At 48.1% G+C, this 10834-nt stretch overlaps 1 long non-coding RNA gene across 1 annotated transcript; it reads right to left on the bottom strand.

Annotated features, from left to right (window-relative positions):
* Positions 1–252: 252 nt before the first annotated feature.
* On the bottom strand, positions 253–9913 carry LOC117086668. The gene is made up of 3 exons (XR_004438520.1): positions 8688–9913; positions 3258–5314; positions 253–696 (listed from the first exon to the last, which is right to left on the bottom strand). It is a non-coding gene; the product is annotated as an uncharacterized LOC117086668 (long non-coding RNA).
* Positions 9914–10834: the final 921 nt, after the last annotated feature.

Below are 10834 nucleotides of genomic sequence, written 5' to 3'. Positions count from 1 at the left end.
CTGTTTTTAAATTTAAGAGATGGGGTCCTGCTCTGTCACCCAAGCTGGAGTGCAATGGCGTGATCACAGCTCACTACAGTCTCAACCTCCCAGGCTCAAGCAATCCTCCCACCTCAGCCTCCAGAGTAGCTGGGAATACAGGCACACCTAACCACACCTAGCTAATTTTTAAATTTTTTTTTTGAGACAGAGTCTTTCTGTGTTGCCCAAGCTGGTCTTGAACTCCTGGGTTCAAGTGATCTCCTCCCCCTCAGCCTCCCAAAGTGGTGGGATTACAGGAGTGAGCCACCATGTCTGGCCAAGTCACCCTTCTTGAACTTTGATTCACCAAGATCTTCAGTCCAACGTTATACAAGTGTGAACTCAGAGAGGTGTGTGTTTGTGATTCCTTGGTTCACACACAGCCAAGCTGGCGCAAGGAAGTGAAACAGAGAAAGGCCTCAGTGTCTGTGGCCAAGCCCACAGAAGGCCACCTAAGCAGGCTGGATGCTGCCCAGGGCTGGGCCACGGTGTGTCCTTTGCAAGTCAGCCAGCTCAGCCCCCGAGCCCCATACACACACGAGGACATCTCTCACCCCAGGAGCAGCCCCACAGTGCAAAGGAGTCCACACAGCTGCTAATGGCTGCTCAGGTTTGTCTGAGCTGTCTGGGTTCAGGCACAGCCTCCAGGGACCTCTGGCCCAGGTTGCATCTTTCCTGCAGAGCGGAAAAACAAAGCACAGTTAAGAAAACCCCAAGAAGGCAGTCAGTTTCCTCCCTTGAGTTTCTGGGGTGGGCTTCCAGCAGAGTTTTTGGAGAACTGACTGTTGCAGTTAAACAATATGTCTGGCAAGAAGCGAGACTTCCTCCCTTCCTGCTGCCTGGCTCATGGCACTGCAGCCTCACTTCTGGAGGTGGCAAGAAAGAACTGTGGAGTCTGCAATCTAAGGGATCCCTGGCAGCCCATGGCAGCCAGAGAACCACACCCACTGGAGAACTCTAGATTCTCTACGGCCTCTTGTTACTGCCAGTGCTTGTGTGGTTTGAGGTGGGTAATGCAGCAGCCTCCTGCAGCCAGCCCAGGACTGGGCAGCATGGAGCCAGGTAGTTAGTGTAGGAGAGCGAGCCCAGGCTTGGAAAGCAAGACTTGGCTCTGTCACTGGGCAACTGGGCAACATTTTTATTATTTATTTATTTATTTATTTTTGAGACAGAGTATTGCTCTATTGCCCAGGCTGGAGTACTGTGGCATGTTCAACCCCTGCCTCCCTGGTTCAAGCAATTCTCCTGCCTCAGCCTCCTGAGTAGCTGGGACTACAGGCAGGTGCCACCATGCCCAGCTAAATTTTATATTTTTGGTAGAGATGGGGTTTTGTTATGTTGGCTAGACTGTTCTCAAACTCCTCCCCTCAAGTAATCTGCCCCCCTTGGCCTCCCAAAGTGCTGGGATTACAGGCATGAGTGACTGTGCCCAGCCTGGGTAACTTTGAAGAAGTTACTTAGCTTCTCTGAGCCTCAGTTTCCTCATCTGTATAATGGAAGCAATAGTGTCTGTTTTGCAGGGCTGGTATGACTAGTAAATGAGAATCCTCATGAGGGCCTGGAAATGACAGTGTCATAATGCAGGTAGTTCTGCTATTACCAGTGACTAATATTTGTTGAGCACTGATCATAGACTAAGTTTGGTGCTGAGCATTTTGTATTTATTGTCCCATTTAGTCCTCCTAAAAATCTAATGAGATATGACTATCCCCAGCTTACAAATAAGAAAATTGAGACTCAAAAAGGCCAGCACGTGACCCCAGATAACTACACAAGGATATGCAGAGAGTGAGCAACAGGAGTCGAAGCCGTGGGCTCACACCATGCTCTTCCTGCCTCTTAAGCCCATGGCCCAGTTGGTGGGTGCTACCTGAATTGAGTGGATGTGCCTGTTGTTTTGAAGTTGGGGTCTATGGCCATACCACCCTGAACGTGCCTGATCTCGTCTGAAGTTGAGGATAGCCATCATCTTTCATTTCAAAATGAAGAAACTGAGGCATTGGGACGTTAAGTCACACATAGCCAGCAAGTGGCAGAGAGTGAAAGGAACCAGCATTGACGAGCGCCTACTGTATGCCAAACACTGTGCTTACTTCAAGATCCTATGATCTGCTGGGTGGTTTTGGAGATGTTGAAGTTTCACTGACTTCCCACACTGCCCTAAAGAGGTCTTATTAGTATTAGCCCCATTTTACAGAGAAGGGAACTGAAGCTCCATGCATGTAATTAGACACTGAAGGCTGTTGATGGACGGGGAAGGAGAGGGTCCCTCTCTGCTTTTAAGGAATGCATGGACAGTTATGATTCTGGCCTGAGAAGGAAACAGAAGGGGCTCTGTGCCCGTCTCCATACCCTGCCCCACCCCCAGGGCTTCATGTATCCCACCAGGGGAGGCTCCTGGCTTCCCAACAGAGGAAGGCATCACTTCAGAAAAGGCTGTCCCCTCAGGCCTTCTGTAGGTGTCCGGTGGGGTCTAAGTGTGTGTGCCCTTCACTCCCTCTTCTCCATTCCCCCCATTCTCTCTGTGCTCCTGTAATGCCCACTGGACCACTGGAGAGCCCCCATAGAGAGTAAACAGCAGCAGAGAACACAGCCAGCCTCCCGAGGGTACAGGACTTTCCTGCACTCTCAGGTCTAGTAAAAAGCGAGCTTTCTACAGAAACACACAGGGGACTGAGATCAGAGTCGAGCAGGCCTGGAAGGATCCCGGGGAACCAACAATGCTGCAAGTGAAGATGGAGGCCGCCCTCGGCAAGCCGTCCTTTCTGGCCCCCGAGGAGCCCTGGGGTGGACCCTGGTCACTCTCTTAAACATGAGACTCTAGTCTTTTTGCTCACTTCCAATATCAGTAAAATAAACTGGAGCATGTATTCCACAATGTGAAGGTTTATTGATTTATAAATTCTATAAATATGCTACTGAGCTAATAAATGCATCACAGTGCAGACATAAAAGTTGGTATTTTACTAGGATAAGAGGAAACCGTAACTAGAATTTCTGATATCTTCTTCCTACACCCCCAGCATTTTGTGGTGTACCCTCTTTGGGCCTTGGGAAAGTGATTTGGAGCCTGCAGAGCCTGGTATTGGGCTAGGGCCTGGCTGCAATGGGACACTGCCCTTCCCTGCAAGAGGCCATCAAGCAAGGCGTTTGGCACAGGTTTTGGGGTCAGACAGAAGTGGGTTCTGATCTCAGCTCTGCCTCTGAGGAGTAGTGTGGCCTGGGCAGTGACTTACCTCCTGGAACCTCTGTTTCCTCATTACAAAGTGGGGGAGATAATCTTCCTGTGCAGAGGTGATGAGAGATGATGACCCCAAAGTCATAGCACGGTGCGTGCCACAGAGGAGGTGGGGTTCAGTCGATAGTCCTGAATCCTCCTGCTTACCAATGAGCTCCCGGTTCCCACCCATGCCAGGGAGGTCAGTAGGCAGCCTGGGGGCCTGAAGGTCCGTCCTAAGGATGAAGTGGAAACGGGGAGAACGGATGACTTGGGAGAAACGTCCCTGCAGCTCCTCCTTGGCTCTGGGCAAGCCTTTCCCATGAGTGGTAAGTCGCGTTCCTATGGCTCCAGGTTGAATTCCACAAAAAGAAAGATATGCATACACAATTTTTATTTCATCCCTCTTCTGGCATCCTCCCAGTTCTGCTCACACATGCTTGTGAGGCCCTTTGGTGACTTAGAAAGCACAGTAGAGCCAGCATAGTCATTCTGCAGCGGTAGAATCTATTTTCAGCCTGGAATAGCCCCATGGACAGGAGACCTGTACTGGCCCCCATTAAGGGGACTCCTCATCCTATGCCATTTATCAGGACTCACACAGCCCTCATGAGGCCACCAAAGAGACAGGACACCTCCCAAGTCACAGCTGCAGCCCTGAGAGGGACACGAACAATTTTGTCCCTGGAGGCAGCCTCTTCCTGAGTGAGTGGCGGACTGCTCTGTCATCAAGCTGTCCGGGGCAAGATGGAGGAAGCCGCTGTTGACCGCTTTGCCCACGCCCCAGAGGGGCTCTGAGGCGCTCCTGTGGCCTGGGACAGAATGTCTCTGTGAACAGCAGTCCATGGCCAGGCGATCACAGAAACATCTCCCCTGGAAGACCCGCATTCAAAGGACCACCAAATTAAACTCCCACTTCACACTGAGGGGGAAGTGATAAGTAATGGGGGTGTGGTGCAGAGAGATTGGGCATACAGGTGGAGGAAGCCTGCAGCGCTTCTCTGGGAGGGGCAGCCTGCTCCCCTGGGAACCAAGCCACAGTTCTCTCCAACACCCCTACCCCAAAGGACTCTGTGTCTGAGCTTTCTGTGCAAGTATCAGCTTCCACTGCAGCTGCAGCAGGCACGTTGTTGGAGAGCCCGGCTGGGTTCAAGGACTCTTCCCTGGTGCAAACCTGGATTGCAAAGATCGTGCCTGTAGGGGCTGGGATAGATGCCCTCTAATTAGCCATGCACCCTAGTTATTCCCTTCCCCACCTCTTTCCTGCCCTCCCCTTCTTTTCCCCTCAGAAGTGAAAGTGCTCGTAGCGGTCATCAATGTCCTTACAGAACATTTAGCTCAAAGTTGCATAATCTTTAACTTTCCCCAGGCCCCAGCCTGTCGGTCTCCACACCAGCCACTGTGAGGACAGGATGAATTCATTTGCAGAGGACAAGCACAAAACCTCCGGTAGAAAACAAATGCAATGTACCATAGTAAATGGGAGCAGCTTAAAAAAAAAAAAAAAAAAAAAGCACAAAATCCATTGGGGACCCCGTTGCCATAGGAACTGGCATTACAGCTTGCTTCCGATAATGAATGAAGGGTTTTGCTATTACAGTATTCTGGAAACTTCGCTTTCCCCTGTGCTGCACTGCAGAATGCAGCATCCTCTCCCCATTCATAAATATTTCATGACCACCGGCTGCTGCGTTTCATCACCGCGGATAGCACTCGGCCTAATCCACCCCTTGCCAGATTCATGTTGTCCTGTCAGAGAGCAACTTCCATTTCTTCCTCTTTCTTCTGCAGTCTTCATTTATCTGGTTTGAAGTTCTTTACATTCCCAAACCCACAATGGTGGCTTTCATTGTAGCTTTGTCTTCAGACGCTGAACATCTCTTTCCTGTGCCTGTCTTATTTTCCTGAAGGTTCCGTGGGCCTCCCCCGGGGCGCTGGTTCTGTTCAGGCCCTTCCTGCCCTCTGCACATCTGCTTTGATGGAGTCCTGGGAGGATACTGGGCTTTTGAATTCTGGTGCCTCAACGTGCTGGCTGAGCCTCTGTTCTCTCATGGTTGAGAGGAGATGCCACCTGCCCTGCAGGGTTGGAGAGAGAGAGCCAGATAAGATACAATACATGTAAAGTAACCATCCCCCCATGGGTGGGCTCAAATAGTCACAGTGGCTGCTGGTGTTAGTTTGTTCTCTTATATCTCTTGTTTTTGTCTAGATAAAATAAAATCAATAACTTTTTTAATTGACAAAATTGTATATATTTGTGTGTACAGCAAGTTTTGACATTTTGACACGTAGAATGGCTGATCCAAGCTAATTAACCTGTGCATTACCTCACATACATTTTTGTGATGAGAATACTTAAAATACACTCTTAGCAATTTTCAAGTATACCATATATTAACTATAGTCACCATGTTGTACAATAGATGTCTTGAACTTCTTCCTCCTGTCTAAATGAAAATTTTAATCTTTTAATCAACATCTCCCCAAGTCCCCCAACCCCCTGACCCCTGGCAACCACCATCCTATTCTTTGTTTCTATGAGTTTGACTTTTGTTTAGATTCCCCATGTAACTGGGATCATGCTGTGTTTGGTTTTCAGTGCCTGGCTTATTTCACTTACCTAATGTCCTCTAGGTTCATCCATGTTGCAAAGGACAGGATTTCCTTCTTTTTAGAGGCTGAACAGTATTACATTGTGTATATACATCATATTTTCTTTATCCATTCATCCATTGATGGATACTCCCATCTTGGCTACTGTGAAAAATGTTCAATGACATGGGAGTGCGGATATCTCTTCCACGTACTGATTTCATTTCCTTTGGATATATCCCCAGTAGTGGGATTGCTGGATCATACGGGAGTTCTATTTTTAATTTTTTGCAGAACCTCTATATTGTTTTACACAATGGCTGCACTAACTTACATCTCCAAAAAATATGCAAGGGTTCGCTTTTCTCCACATCCTTAGCCATCCTGGCAAGCGTGAGGTGCTATCTTATTGTGGTTTTAATTTTCATTTCCATGATGATTAATGATGAGCATTTTCTCATACACCTATTGGCCATTTGTATGTCTTCTCTTGAGAAACGTCTATTCCGATGCTGTGTCCAGTTTTTAACTGATTTACAGATGTCCCTTGACTTACGGTGGGGTTATGTCCCAATAAACTCACTGTTGGTTGATAAGACCATAAGTCAAAAGTATTTTTAGGCCAGGCAGTGTGGCTCATGCCTGTAATCCCAGCACCTTGGGAGGCTGAGGCAGGCAGATCACTTGAGCTCAGGAGTTCAAGACCAACCTAGGCAACATAGCGAAATCCCAACTCTACTAAAAATACAAAAATTAGCTGGGCATAGTGGAGCATGCCTGTGGTCCCAGCTACTCAGGAGGCTGAGGTAGGAGGATCACTTGAGCCCGGGAGGTAGAGGTTGCAGTGAGCCAAGATGGAGCCACTGCACTCCAGCCGGGGTGACAGAGAGAGACCCTGTCTCTAAATAAATAAATATTAAAATTAAAAAGTGTATTTAATGCACCTAATTTACCCGGCATCATAGCTTAGCCTGGCCTACCTTAAGTGTGCTCTGAACTTTCATTAGCCTATGATCGGGCAAAATCATCTAACACAAAGCCTATTTTATAATAATGTGTTGAATATCTCATGTAATTTATTGAATACTGTACTGAAAGTGAAAAACAGAATGGTTGTATGGGTATGGAAGTATGGTTTCTACTGAATGCATGTCACTTTCATATCATCATAAAGTTGAAAAATTATAAATAGAAACATCATAAGTGGGGGAATGTCTGGATTTGTTCCCTTGCTATTTAGTTGAGTTGCTGTTGCTTTAACTTTAAATAAATAAATAAGCTTCTTTCTCCTTGCTGCCCTAGTGGAGGGGCTAGCCAGACAGCACGTTCAAGCTCCATGGCCCGGGACGATCCCAGTGAAGGCTGTTCACAGGAACATGGAGAGAGGCCATATCCTGGCCCTGCAGACACTGAGCTGTGGATAATGCTGTGTAATGGTGACAGGGATGGCCGGGCATGGTGGCAAACCCCTGTAATCCCAGCACTTTGGGAGGCCGAGGTGGATGGATTACCTGAGGTCAGGAGTTCGAGGTCAGCCTGGACAACACGGTGAAACCTCATCTGTACTAAAAATACAAAAATTACCCAGGCACACATATATATAAATTTTTAAAAAGAAATGTTTTATAAAACATAACAAATACTTGGTCATTTAACCATTTTCTTACTGCTCTCAAAGTCTGAATGTCTCTTGGTAGAGAAGCTGAGTAGAAATCTGCAGAAACTCAGGAATCTGGTGTCAGCCTCTGAATTGGTGATGCTCAACACCAGCTGCACTTGAGGACCTCCCAATGGGTTGGTTAACACTTTGTTCAAGCCCCACCCTCACCGCGTCTGGTTTAAGTGGCCTGGGTGCGGGTGGGCACAGGGATTTGTTAAATGCTCACCAGATGTTTGCAATAGGCAGCCTGGGTTGAGAGCCATCAAGGCAAAGTAAAAGTTGCGTTAACTTCCAGCAGCCACACCCCTTATCTATGAAAGGAGTTGAAAACCTTTTCCACATAAAAACCTGCACATGGATGTTTAGAGCCACTTTATTAATATTTGCTAAAACTTGGAAACAATCAAGATATCCTTCAGAAGGTGAGGGGATAAACTGAGGTACATGCAGACAATGGCATATTACTTAGCACCAAAGAGAATTGAGCTGCAAAGCCATGAAAAGGCATGGGGGAACCTTAAATGCATATTACTGAGTGAAAGAAACCAATCTGAAAAAACTGCATACTGTACGATTCCAACTGTATGACATTCTGGAAAAGGTGAAACTATGAAGAGGGTAAGAAGATCAGTGGTTGCCAAGGGGGAAGCGGGAGGAAGGGATGAATTAGTAGGTTACAGAGGATTTGTAGGGCAGTGAGACTACTCCAATATTATAATGATGGATACATGTCAAAATGCATTTGTCAAAACCCATAAAATGCCCAATGCAGAGAGTGAACCCTAAGGTACACCACAGACTCTGGAGGATAGAGATGTGTCAATGTTGGTTCATTAATTGAAACAAACACACCACTCTGGTGGGGGATGTTGATGATGAGGGAAGTTGGTGGGGGATGTTGATGATGAGGGAAGTTGGTGGGGATGTTGATGATGAGGGAAGTTGGTGGGGGATGTTGATGATGAGGGAAGTTGTGCGCATATAGGGACAAAGGTACCTGGGATATGTCTGTACTCTGCTCAATTTTTCTGTGAACCTAGAACTGCTCAGAAAATGAAGTCTGTTTTTAAAAGAGAAAAGCTATGACTCTCTTCTCCTCTCTGTTCGACAAACAGCCCCATCTACTCATGCAGTGTCAGCCTCATCCAGGATACAATGGTGAAAGTCTGAGTCAATGGATTTGGCCATATTTGATACCTGGTCACCAGGGCAGCTTTTAACTCTGGCAAAAAGGACATTGTCATCATCAACGATCTCTTCATTGGCCTCAACTCCATGGTCTACATGTTCCAGTATATTTCATGGCAAATCCAATGGCACAGTCAAGGAAAGAGAACAGGAAGCTTGTAATCAATGGGAAGCTCATCTCCATCCTCCAGGAGCAAGATCTCGCCAACATCAAATGAGGCAACTCTGGTGCTGAATATGGTGCAGAGCCCACTGGTGTCTTTAGCACCATGGAAAAGACTGGGGCTCACTTGAAGTAGCCAAAACTGTCATCATCCATGCCCCTCGTGTTCTTGTGCAGATTCCATGTTTGTGATGGGTGTGAACCATGAGAAGTATGATTTCTCTTCTGGAGATTGTCAGCAATGCCTCCTGCATCATCAAAGTTTGGCACCCTTCACCAAGGTCATCTATGACTACAGTCCATGCCACTACTGCCACCCAGAAGACTGTTGGAGAAACTTTGGCATGACTGCTACAGAGCATCATCCCTGCGTCTACTGGTGTGGCTGAGGCTATGGGCAAGGTCATCACTGAGTCAGATGAGAGACTCACAGGTATGGCCTTCTGTGTTCTCACCCATAAGAGCCATGTTGGTCATGGCTTTCAACTGCCATCTGCAGAAAGCTGCAAAATGTGATGACATGAGAAGATGGTGAAGCAGGTATCGGAGGGCCCCCTCAAGGGCATCCTCAGCTACACTAAGGACCAAGTTGTCTCCTCTGACTTTAAGAATGGCACCCGCGCTCTTCTACCTTCAATGCCAGGACTGGCATTACCTTCAATGGCCACTTTGTCAGGCTCCTTTCCTGGAATGAATTTGGCAGCAGCAACAGGGTGGTGGACCTTATGGTCCACATGGCCTCCAAGGAGTAAGACCCCAGGACCACTAGCTCCACCAATAGCACAAGAGGAAGAGTGAACCCGCAGATACTGGGGAGTCATTACCCCACTCAGGCTTCCCAAAGTCAGTTTCCATTCCAGACTCCTGGAGGAAGGGGAGAGGCTTCGGGAGCTCCAGCTTCTCAGGCACTATCAATGAAGTATACCATCCCCAGCCAAAAGAAAAAGACCACATAACTTAACATGGGCAAGAGTCCTCTCACATGACTCATGGTATTGAGCGTTTGGTTAGTAGAACAGAAGAGTGGTCCAGTTTCTAAAGTTTTTAATCATGTGTATACTGATAAAAGTGAAATCATGGCCGGGCGCGGTGGCTCAAGCCTGTAATCCCAGCACTTTGGGAGGCCGAGACGGGCGGATCACGAGGTCAGGAGATCGAGACCATCCTGGCTAACACGGTGAAACCCCGTCTCTACTAAAAATACAAAAACTAGCCGGGCGAGGTGGCGGGCGCCTGTAGTCCCAGCTACTCGGGAGGCTGAGGCAGGAGAATGGCGGGAACCCGGGAGGCGGAGCTTGCAGTGAGCTGAGATCTGGCCACTGCACTCCAGTCCGGGCGACAGAGCGAGACTCCGCCTCAAAAAAAAAAAAAAAAAAAAAAAAAAAAAAAGTGAAATCATTACAGGTGGCCGTTGGTTGATGTGATGCTGTGGTGTCTTTTGATGGAAGTGCTGCCATAAACTTTTCCCTCTGGCCAATCCCCAAGACCAGGCTGCTCCAGAGGGACTTTTGAGAAGAATAAGACTCCAAAGACATTAAGAATCCCCCAGTTCAAAGGAGCCCTCCCTAGCTCAAGGTTGCCTAAAATTCCAGCCCTCTCCTCCCAGGCTTTATGGGGCTGGTGTTCCTGGGAGCGTCCGTGGCACAGTGTGAGTAGCTACGCACCTTACGCACCTAGTGGGACTGTGTTGCACCTGTTCCTGAGAGCAGGTGTGATGGGAAACAGCAAGACGAAGGGCAGCACCCAGGCATGTGGGGGTGAGAAGGCACATCCCTCCCAGGCATGTGAGGGCACATCCCTCCCACCTGGGGCTTGCTGTAGGAGAGGCATGGTCTCCAGAGGTCCCGTCCTCCCTTCACCAGTGTGCAGGATGCTTGGTCAGTCCTGAATATTACAGTCAAACCCTAGCCAGGGCCCCTGCCACCTGAGGCAGAGGCTGAGTGTGTTAGGATGGAGTTCCCATAGCCTGCTGGCAAACTCTTTGAGATCACAC

This window comes from Trachypithecus francoisi, unplaced genomic scaffold (assembly GCF_009764315.1).
Source record: "Trachypithecus francoisi isolate TF-2019V2 unplaced genomic scaffold, Tfra_2.0 Lachesis_group10, whole genome shotgun sequence".
NCBI classification, from domain to species: Eukaryota; Metazoa; Chordata; class Mammalia; order Primates; family Cercopithecidae; genus Trachypithecus; species Trachypithecus francoisi.
The sequence above is the reverse complement of the archived record's forward strand: the minus strand, read 5'-3'. Positions and strand labels throughout refer to the sequence as shown.